The following is an 11,449-nucleotide window of genomic DNA, read 5'->3' as shown; positions in this document are numbered from 1 at the left end:
CATTTTCTGGATGTAACCTCGTACGCCGATTGCTGACAAGGTGAGCGGCGGCACTAAACACTCTTTCGGAGTACACACTTGTGGGAGGGCAACTTAGGTAGAATAAAGCCAGTTTGTGCAAGGGCCTCCAAATTGCCTCTTTTTCCTGCCAGTATAAGTACGGACTGTGTGACGTGCCTACTTGGATGCGGTCACTCATATAATCCTCCACCATTCTATCAATGTTGAGAGAATCATATGCAGTGACAGTAGACGACATGTCCGTAATCGTTGTCAGGTCCTTCAGTTCGGACCAGATGTCAGCATCAGCAGTCGCTCCAGACTGCCCTGCATCACCGCCAGCGGGTGGGCTCGGAATTCTGAGCCTTTTCCTCGCACCCCCAGTTGCGGGAGAATGTGAAGGAGGAGATGTTGACAGGTCGCGTTCCGCTTGACTTGACAATTTTGTCACCAGCAGGTCTTTCAACCCCAGCAGACTTGTGTCTGCCGGAAAGAGAGATCCAAGGTAGGCTTTAAATCTAGGATCGAACACGGTGGCCAAAATGTAGTGCTCTGATTTCAACAGATTGACCACCCGTGAATCCTTGTTAAGCGAATTAAGGGCTCCATCCACAAGTCCCACATGCCTAGCGGAATCGCTCCGTGTTAGCTCCTCCTTCAATGTCTCCAGCTTCTTCTGCAAAAGCCTGATGAGGGGAATGACCTGACTCAGGCTGGCAGTGTCTGAACTGACTTCACGTGTGGCAAGTTCAAAGGGCATCAGAACCTTGCACAACGTTGAAATCATTCTCCACTGCGCCTGAGACAGGTGCATTCCACCTACTATATCGTGCTCAATTGTATAGGCTTGAATGGCCTTTTGCTGCTCCTCCAACCTCTGAAGCATTTAGAGGGTTGAATTCCACCTCGTTACCACTTCTTGCTTCAGATGATGGCAGGGCAGGTTCAGTAGTTTTTGGTGGTGCTCCAGTCTTCTGTACGTGGTGCCTGTACGCCGAAAGTGTCCCGCAATTCTTCTGGCCACCGACAGCATCTCTTGCACGCCCCTGTCGTTTTTTAAAAAATTCTGCACCACCAAATTCAAGGTATGTGCAAAACATGGGACGTGCTGGAATTTGCCCATATTTAATGCACACACAATATTGCTGGCGTTGTCCGATGCCACAAATCCACAGGAGAGTCCAATTGGGGTAAGCCATTCCGCGATGATCTTCCTCAGTTGCCGTAAGAGGTTTTCAGCTGTGTGCGTATTCTGGAAAGCGGTGATACAAAGCGTAGCCTGCCTAGGAAAGAGTTGGCGTTTGCGAGATGCTGCTACTGGTGCCGCCGCTGCTGTTCTTGCGGCGGGAGTCCATACATCTACCCAGTGGGCTGTCACAGTCATATAGTCCTGACCCTGCCCTGCTCCACTTGTCCACATGTCCGTGGTTAAGTGGACATTGGGTACAACTGCATTTTTTAGGACACTGGTGAGTCTTTTTCTGACGTCCGTGTACATTCTCGGTATCGCCTGCCTAGAGAAATGGAACCTAGATGGTATTTGGTAACGGGGGCACACTGCCTCAATAAATTGTCTAGTTCCCTGTGAACTAACGGCGGATACCGGACGCACGTCTAACACCAACATAGTTGTCAAGGCCTCAGTTATCCGCTTTGCAGCAGGATGACTGCTGTGATATTTCATCTTCCTCGCAAAGGACTGTTGAACAGTCAATTGCTTACTGGAAGTAGTACAAGTGGGCTTACGACTTCCCCTCTGGGATGACCATCGACTCCCAGCAGCAACAACAGCAGCGCCAGCAGCAGTAGGCGTTACAAGCAAGGATGCATCGGAGGAATCCCAGGCAGGAGAGGAATCGTCAGAATTGCCAGTGACATGGCCTGCAGGACTATTGGCATTCCTGGGGAAGGAGGAAATTGACACTGAGGGAGTTGGTGGGGTGGTTTGCGTGAGCTTGGTTACAAGAGGAAGGGATTTACTGGTCAGTGGACTGCTTCCGCTGTCACCCAAAGTTTTTGAACTTGTCACTGACTTATTATGAATGCGCTGCAGGTGACGTATAAGGGAGGATGTTCCGAGGTGGTTAACGTCCTTACCCCTACTTATTACAGCTTGACAAAGGGAACACACGGCTTGACACCTGTTGTCCGCATTTCTGGTGAAATACCTCCACACCGAAGAGCTGATTTTTTTGGTATTTTCACCTGGCATGTCAACGGCCATATTCCTCCCACGGACAACAGGTGTCTCCCCGGGTGCCTGACTTAAACAAACCACCTCACCATCAGAATCCTCCTGGTCAATTTCCTCCCCAGCGCCAGCAACACCCATATCCTCCTCATCCTGGTGTACTTCAACACTGACATCTTCAATCTGACTATCAGGAACTGGACTGCGGGTGCTCCTTCCAGCACTTGCAGGGGGCGTGCAAATGGTGGAAGGCGCATGCTCTTCACGTCCAGTGTTGGGAAGGTCAGGCATCGCAACCGACACAATTGGACTCTCCTTGTGGATTTGGGATTTCGAAGAATGCACAGTTCTTTGCTGTGCTGCTTTTGCCAGCTTGAGTCTTTTCATTTTTCTAGCGAGAGGCTGAGTGCTTCCATCCTCATGTGAAGCTGAACCACTAGCCATGAACATAGGCCAGGGCCTCAGCCGTTCCTTGCCACTCCGTGTCGTAAATGGCATATTGGCAAGTTTACGCTTCTCCTCCGACAATTTTATTTTAGGTTTTGGAGTCCTTTTTTTTCTGATATTTGGTGTTTTGGATTTGACATGCTCTGTACTATGACATTGGGCATCGGCCTTGGCAGACGACGTTGCTGGCATTTCATCGTCTCGGCCATGACTAGTGGCAGCAGCTTCAGCACGAGGTGGAAGTGGATCTTGATCTTTCCCTAATTTTGGAACCTCAACATTTTTGTTCTCCATATTTTAATAGGCACAACTAAAAGGCACCTCAGGTAAACAATGGAGATGGATACTAGTATACAATTATGGACTGCCTGCCGAGTGCAGACACAGAGGTAGCCACAGCCGTGAACTACCGTACTGTACTGTGTCTGCTGCTAATATAGACTGGTTGATAAAGAGATGTCGTAGTAGTATGTATGTATAAAGAAGAAAAAAAAACCACGGTTAGGTGGTATATACAATTATGGACGGGCTGCCGAGTGCCGACACAGAGGTAGCCACAGCCGTGAACTACCGCACTGTACTGTGTCTGCTGCTAATATATAGACTGGTTGATAAAGAGATAGTATACTCGTAACTAGTATGTATGTATAAAGAAAGAAAAAAAAACCACGGTTAGGTGGTATATACAATTATGGACGGGCTGCCGAGTGCCGACACAGAGGTAGCCACAGCCGTGAACTACCGCACTGTACTGTGTCTGCTGCTAATATAGACTGGTTGATAAAGAGATAGTATACTCGTAACTAGTATGTATGTATAAAGAAAGAAAAAAAAACCACGGTTAGGTGGTATATACAATTATGGACGGGCTGCCGAGTGCCGACACAGAGGTAGCCACAGCCGTGAACTACCGCACTGTACTGTGTCTGCTGCTAATATAGACTGGTTGATAAAGAGATAGTATACTCGTAACTAGTATGACTATAAAGAAAGAAAAAAAAACAACGGTTAGGTGGTATATACAATTATGGACGGGCTGCCGAGTGCCGACACAGAGGTAGCCACAGCCGTGAACTACCGCACTGTACTGTGTCTGCTGCTAATATATAGACTGGTTGATAAAGAGATAGTATACTCGTAACTAGTATGTATGTATAAAGAAAGAAAAAAAAACCACGGTTAGGTGGTATATACAATTATGGACGGGCTGCCGAGTGCCGACACAGAGGTAGCCACAGCCGTGAACTACCGCACTGTACTGTGTCTGCTGCTAATATAGACTGGTTGATAAAGAGATAGTATACTCGTAACTAGTATGTATGTATAAAGAAAGAAAAAAAAACCACGGTTAGGTGGTATATACAATTATGGACGGGCTGCCGAGTGCCGACACAGAGGTAGCCACTGCCGTGAACTACCGCACTGTACTGTGTCTGCTGCTAATATATAGACTGGTTGATAAAGAGATAGTATACTCGTAACTAGTATGTATGTATAAAGAAAGAAAAAAAAACCACGGTTAGGTGGTATATACAATTATGGACGGACTGCCTGCCGAGTGCAGACACAGAGGTAGCCACAGCCGTGAACTACCGTACTGTACTGTGTCTGCTGCTAATATAGACTGGTTGATAAAGAGATGTCTATGTAACTATGTATGTATAAAGAAGAAAGAAAAAAAAACCACGGTTAGGTGGTATACAATTATGGACGGACTGCCTGCCGAGTGCAGACACAGAGGTAGCCACAGCCGTGAACTACCGTACTGTACTGTGTCTGCTGCTAATATAGACTGGTTGATAAAGAGATGTCGTAGTAGTATGTATGTATAAAGAAGAAAAAAAAACCACGGTTAGGTGGTATATACAATTATGGACGGGCTGCCGAGTGCCGACACAGAGGTAGCCACAGCCGTGAACTACCGCACTGTACTGTGTCTGCTGCTAATATAGACTGGTTGATAAAGAGATAGTATACTCGTAACTAGTATGTATGTATAAAGAAAGAAAAAAAAACCACGGTTAGGTGGTATATACAATTATGGACGGGCTGCCGAGTGCCGACACAGAGGTAGCCACAGCCGTGAACTACCGCACTGTACTGTGTCTTCTGCTAATATAGACTGGTTGATAAAGAGATAGTATACTCGTAACTAGTATGACTATAAAGAAAGAAAAAAAAACAACGGTTAGGTGGTATATACAATTATGGACGGGCTGCCGAGTGCCGACACAGAGGTAGCCACAGCCGTGAACTACCGCACTGTACTGTGTCTGCTGCTAATATATAGACTGGTTGATAAAGAGATAGTATACTCGTAACTAGTATGTATGTATAAAGAAAGAAAAAAAAACCACGGTTAGGTGGTATATACAATTATGGACGGGCTGCCGAGTGCCGACACAGAGGTAGCCACAGCCGTGAACTACCGCACTGTACTGTGTCTGCTGCTAATATAGACTGGTTGATAAAGAGATAGTATACTCGTAACTAGTATGTATGTATAAAGAAAGAAAAAAAAACCACGGTTAGGTGGTATATACAATTATGGACGGGCTGCCGAGTGCCGACACAGAGGTAGCCACTGCCGTGAACTACCGCACTGTACTGTGTCTGCTGCTAATATATAGACTGGTTGATAAAGAGATAGTATACTCGTAACTAGTATGTATGTATAAAGAAAGAAAAAAAAACCACGGTTAGGTGGTATATACAATTATGGACGGGCTGCCGAGTGCCGACACAGAGGTAGCCACAGCCGTGAACTACCGCACTGTACTGTGTCTGCTGCTAATATATAGACTGGTTGATAAAGAGATAGTATACTCGTAACTAGTATGTATGTATAAAGAAAGAAAAAAAAAACACGGTTAGGTGGTATATACAATTATGGACGGGCTGCCGAGTGCCGACACAGAGGTAGCCACAGCCGTGAACTACCGCACTGTACTGTGTCTGCTGCTAATATAGACTGGTTGATAAAGAGATAGTATACTCGTAACTAGTATGTATGTATAAAGAAAGAAAAAAAAACCACGGTTAGGTGGTATATACAATTATGGACGGGCTGCCGAGTGCCGACACAGAGGTAGCCACAGCCGTGAACTACCGCACTGTACTGTGTCTGCTGCTAATATATAGACTGGTTGATAAAGAGATAGTATACTCGTAACTAGTATGTATGTATAAAGAAAGAAAAAAAAACCACGGTTAGGTGGTATATACAATTATGGACGGGCTGCCGAGTGCCGACACAGAGGTAGCCACAGCCGTGAACTACCGCACTGTACTGTGTCTGCTGCTAATATATAGACTGGTTGATAAAGAGATAGCATACTCGTAACTAGTATGTATGTATAAAGAAAGAAAAAAAAACCACGGTTAGGTGGTATATACAATTATGGACGGGCTGCCGAGTGCCGACACAGAGGTAGCCACAGCCGTGAACTACCGCACTGTACTGTGTCTGCTGCTAATATAGACTGGTTGATAAAGAGATAGTATACTCGTAACTAGTATGTATGTATAAAGAAAGAAAAAAAAACCACGGTTAGGTGGTATATACAATTATGGACGGGCTGCCGAGTGCCGACACAGAGGTAGCCACAGCCGTGAACTACCGCACTGTACTGTGTCTGCTGCTAATATAGACTGGTTGATAAAGAGATAGTATGCTACTAATATTATATATACTGGTGTTCAGGTCACTGGTCACTAGTCACACTGGCAGTGGCACTCCTGCAGCAAAAGTGTGCACTGTTTAATTTTAATATAATATTATGTACTCCTGGCTCCTGCTATAACCTATAACTGGCACTGCAGTGCTCCCCAGTCTCCCCCACAATTATAAGCTGTGTGAGCTGAGCACAGTCAGATATATATATACATTGATGCAGCACACTGGGCTGAGCAGTGCACACAGATATGGTATGTGACTGAGTCACTGTGTGTATCGTTTTTTTCAGGCAGAGAACGGATATATTAAATAAAACAAACAACTGCACTGTCTGGTGGTCACTGTGGTCGTCAGTCACTAAACTCTGCACTCTCTTCTACAGTATCACAGACTCAGGTCAATCTCTCTCTCTCTCTCTCAACCCTAATCTAAATGGAGAGGACGCCAGCCACGTCCTCTCCCTATCAATCTCAATGCACGTGTGAAAATGGCGGCGACGCGCGGCTCCTTATATAGAATCCGAGTCTCGCGAGAATCCGACAGCGTCATGATGGTCTGCTCGGACCCGTGAAAAAAACATGAAGTTCGTGCGGGTTCGGATTCAGAGAAACCGAACCCGCTCATCTCTATTAGAAACCACAACCTATTACACTGGAAGCAGACACCTTACTGATGAAGTTGTTTGCGCCTGTATAGGAAATATGAGAATTTTAACTATATGAAGATACTTCTCTGACAATTACACGTAACTTCATATAGTTAGCATTCACATGCTTCCTCTACAGGAACAAATAGCTCCATCAGTAAAGTGTCTGCTGTTACACACACACACACACACACACACACACACACACACTTATCTTGATATAGGAAATAGGGGGCACCAATATTTATCTTGCCTCCGGGCAACTGGGACGAACTTACGCCACTGTGCACCACCAAATAATAAGCATTGCAAGCAGAGAACTCCATGGGTGTGCTAAACAAGGTATCCAACTCCCACCTCTAAACTTCACTAACCAATCCTCTAAGGGTGGTTTAATGCCCCCACAAGGTTTGTCAGTGAAGTTGAGTGACCACAGAACAATAAACTTGCATACACCAACCTAACTTACCATAACTAGAGCTTGAAACAGATCCTAAACAAATACAATTAACACCATCACCTCAGAAAAAAAGTAGTATCCTGAAAATGAATTAATGGGTCGGAAACAACAAAACCTTATTGGCCAATAAAACATTTAGCAACTTCTGCATTAACTTTCTTGAGAGCATCCTAAATGGCCACAAAATCATGCCATACAATCGTAGGGACCATACATGACCAAGCAATCATAAATTAATGCCAAAATGGTTAACCTAAGGCCAAAAATCATATACAATAGCATGTCCCAAATCTTAAACCAGAACAAAATAGCGAATAATTAGGGACTCAGATGTAATACCATCCAAAACATCAGGGACAGGGAAGCAGCACCAGCGTAACGCCTCCAATATACAGTACATTAGCAATGAATAATAGTAATAGATTGGACATTATATGGTGCACTCAATAGTACTTAAGTAATCAGGATTAGGTGAGAAAATCACCTGACAGACAGCTAGACTCCGCCTCTGGCATAAAATAAGTAACAATGTCATATCTCCCGTTACACTCTAGAAAGATGAAGCCAGAAGAACGAATCATATGCAGTATGTGTACAGTACAAAATTATCTAAAACCCACAGTGGGAAATTATTATTCTTTTAATGCTGTCCCGATCAGAGCTTTCTGTCTGAGGGGAGCTACTGCACATGCTCAGCAGCCCCCATCTCAGCCACTGTACAGATAAGGAAGTGGTGACAAGGTCTTATCTTTTGTAAAATATTGCACGCAGTTTAATAAAATACACAACCATAAATCAAAAAACAATACACATAAAAAATACAGTATGTACAGTAATAGAGTGTGGTTGACAAACTCGTATGGATATGTAATCCCAGAATAGAGATTATCATGCAAAATGATGCCAGAACACTGCTTTGTCATTGTGTGTTATCTTGTGTCAGATAAAGTCGTTGGATCCAGACAATCAACACTAGCCAACCTAACAAAGTTCTGCTTTCAAATTCTATCTACAGTAGGAACAGGATGCAGTTGATATGCCAGCGGTCAGGATCACGGAAGTCAGGATACCGATGCCAGAATCCCAACCGCTGACAATGCCGCCAGCCAGAATGCCGGCTTACAGGGACTATTCCCACTCGTGGGTGTTCACCCATACAGTGGGAATAGAACCTGTGGCGAGCGTAGCCCCGCAAGAGGCTCCGTTGCACACACACACGCCCCCTGGAATTCTGGAGGCCCGGATACCGGGGTGGGTAAGCTGACTTCAGGGATCCTGACCGCCGGCATATCAGTCCCAACCTGTAGGAACATATGTAACAATACTGATGCAGTATTATTGCACTAACCAGCATATAATGCTGCAACCAAAAAACTTCTCCACTTGTAAATGCTGGAAAATAGTAAGCTTGATCACCTCCCTGAAAGTTATGGCTTTGCCTTTAATTATACAGTGAGCCAGTGGAGAAGTTGCGCATGGCAACCAATCAGCTGCTACTTATAATTTTATAGAATGCATTTTATAAATGATACCTCACCATGGGCAACTTCTCCACTGGCTCACTTCTCCACTATTTTCACTGCTTCATGAGTAGACCCCAAAATGTTCATTGAGTACTTGGCCACTTTGACAACTTCATTTGATCTCCTAGCCCAATCACAGAACATAATTAATTTACTGCCATCATCTCATCAATATTTCTAAATGTAAATTTGCAGTACAGATCATTATGGTTAATCCAGGAAATAGGAGAGTAAAAGAGGAACCTGAAAATCATATCACTGAAACTTTGCAGCTCTTTGAAATGGAGAGACATTTATTCCCCCCAGTACGCTAAAAAAAAGATCAGCAGCAAGATTTGAACACTACATAATAATAGAATTTCAAAGATCTTAGTTGCATATATTTCTAAAGATATGATTAAGCCGCCAGGCCGCATAAAGCAGTCTCTGTTTTGGCAGTCCCTAATGCTACATAAAAATAGCACCCACTCTGGGTCATATAGGGGTATGTTCATGAAGCAGTGAAAAGTGTAGAGAAGTGAGCCAGTAGAGAAGTTGCCCATGGCAACCAATCAGCATTGAAGTCACATTTATCATTTGCATACTATACAATTGTACGGAGCAACGGATTGGTTGCCATGGGCAACTTTTCTATAGACTCACTTCTCCACTCTTTTCACTGCTTCATGAATAAACCCCATTATTGCTTTTTGTTATGCTACATGATAATAGCCAATAGGACATACAATAATATATCTAAATTGAGAACCAGCTCACCTGGAATCACCCCTAGATTCTCCAAATCGCACTACAAGACCCAGAAAGCCCCCCAAATGCTGTTCTCATCCATGCCTCTCAGAACAGCAATATAAAATTGTAGCATGCGCAATCAATTTAGTAATACTTCTCAGGTGCATGAAAGGGAGGGGTTATCCAATTAAATGACCAGTACCACTGTGGTACTAATTAATGCTAAAAATATTCACAATCTTGTAGGGGTGAGCGGGTTCAATTATCAGAGATCCAAACCTCCCCTAACTTCACGATCCAAGCCATGTTCCGAGTCTGGCTCAGGAAATCCCGCCTTCCTCGGATCCCAGATCGAGGCAAAACATCATTATCCCACTGTCGGATTCTCACGGGTTTTGGATTCCTTATAAGGAACCGCGTGTTGCTGCCATTTTCACTCCTGACTTGGAGAGTGAGGGATACACAACTCTGTCTCTCTGTGGGTGGTGGCGTCTGGTGAGGTCACTGTGTGTGTTGTTCATGGGTGCTGTGCAGGGGTGCTGCTGTCCTGTGCTGTACAGGGGTGCTCTCCTGTGCTGTTAGGGGTGCTGTCCTGTGCTGAACAGGGGTGCAGCTGTCCTGTGCTGTACAGGGGTGCTGTTCTTGGGTGCTGTCCTGTGCTGTTAGGCGCGCTGTCCTGTGTGCTGTAAAAATAAAGGGGTGCTGTGGCACTTCCTGTGTGCTGTAAAAAAAAAAGGGGGCCCTGTCCTGTGTGCTGTAAAACTAAAAGGACGCTGTCATGTGTGCTGTAAAAATAAAGGGGCACTGTCCTGTGTGCTGTAAAAATAAAGGGGTGCTGTGGTGCTGTCCTGTGTGTTGTAAAAATAAAGGGGCACTGTCCTGTGTGCTGTAAAAATAAAGTAGTGCTGTGGCGCTGTCCTGTGTGCTGTAAAAATAAAGGGGCGCTATGGCACTGTCCTATGTGCTGTAAAAATAAAGGAGCACTGTCCTGTGTGCTGTAAAAATAAAGGGGCACTGTCCTGTGCAGTTAGGGGTGCTGTACAGGGGTGCTGTACTGTACTGTGTAGGGGTGCTGCAGTCTTGTGCTGTCCTGGGGTGCTGTACAGGGGTGCTGTCCCTCTACCCTATTAGTCCAGGGGTGCTGTCCCACTGCCGTTTAAGTCCAGGGGTGCTGCTGCCTGCCTGCTGAGCTGTGTAATTCTCCAGGGGTGCTGCCTATGCTGTATAAGTCCAGGGGTGCTGCCTATCTGCTGTATAAGTTCAAAGGCGCTGCCGTATAATTTCAGTGTGCTGCTGTACTTGATCCTAGTTTTAAACTAAAGCCTAGAGCAGAATATGAAACAAGCTTCAACATCACAACCAGATTTGTGAAAACATATAGCTGCAAGGGTGGAAATGGAAATTCCAAGTTTCACGAAGTGTTTTTCAATAAACATACAACTCTGAGTACAAAATGGGGAGAGACCACATTTGTGGCCAAAGTCAGTCAGAAGAGACAGAATCCTAATCCAGCGAAACGTGACATGACAACATCTCCTACTTCATTTTCTCTGGCAACTGCTGAAGAAAAGTAGAATTTCCAAACACACCTATATCTATATGTCTACTATATAATTCCAGGGGTGCCCTGTCTGAACCCGCTTATCTCTAGTAGATATATCTTCTAGTGTGCACTGTATACCCAGCAGTAGAGAGAGGTTCTTCTCAATTATTTCATGTTAGGGACTCAAATGAATGGCTCCAGTTAGTCAACCTTAATTTTGATTTATTAATGTTC

Source organism: Pseudophryne corroboree, chromosome 1 (assembly GCF_028390025.1).
Source record: "Pseudophryne corroboree isolate aPseCor3 chromosome 1, aPseCor3.hap2, whole genome shotgun sequence".
NCBI classification, from domain to species: Eukaryota; Metazoa; Chordata; class Amphibia; order Anura; family Myobatrachidae; genus Pseudophryne; species Pseudophryne corroboree.
The sequence above is the reverse complement of the archived record's forward strand: the minus strand, read 5'-3'. Positions refer to the sequence as shown.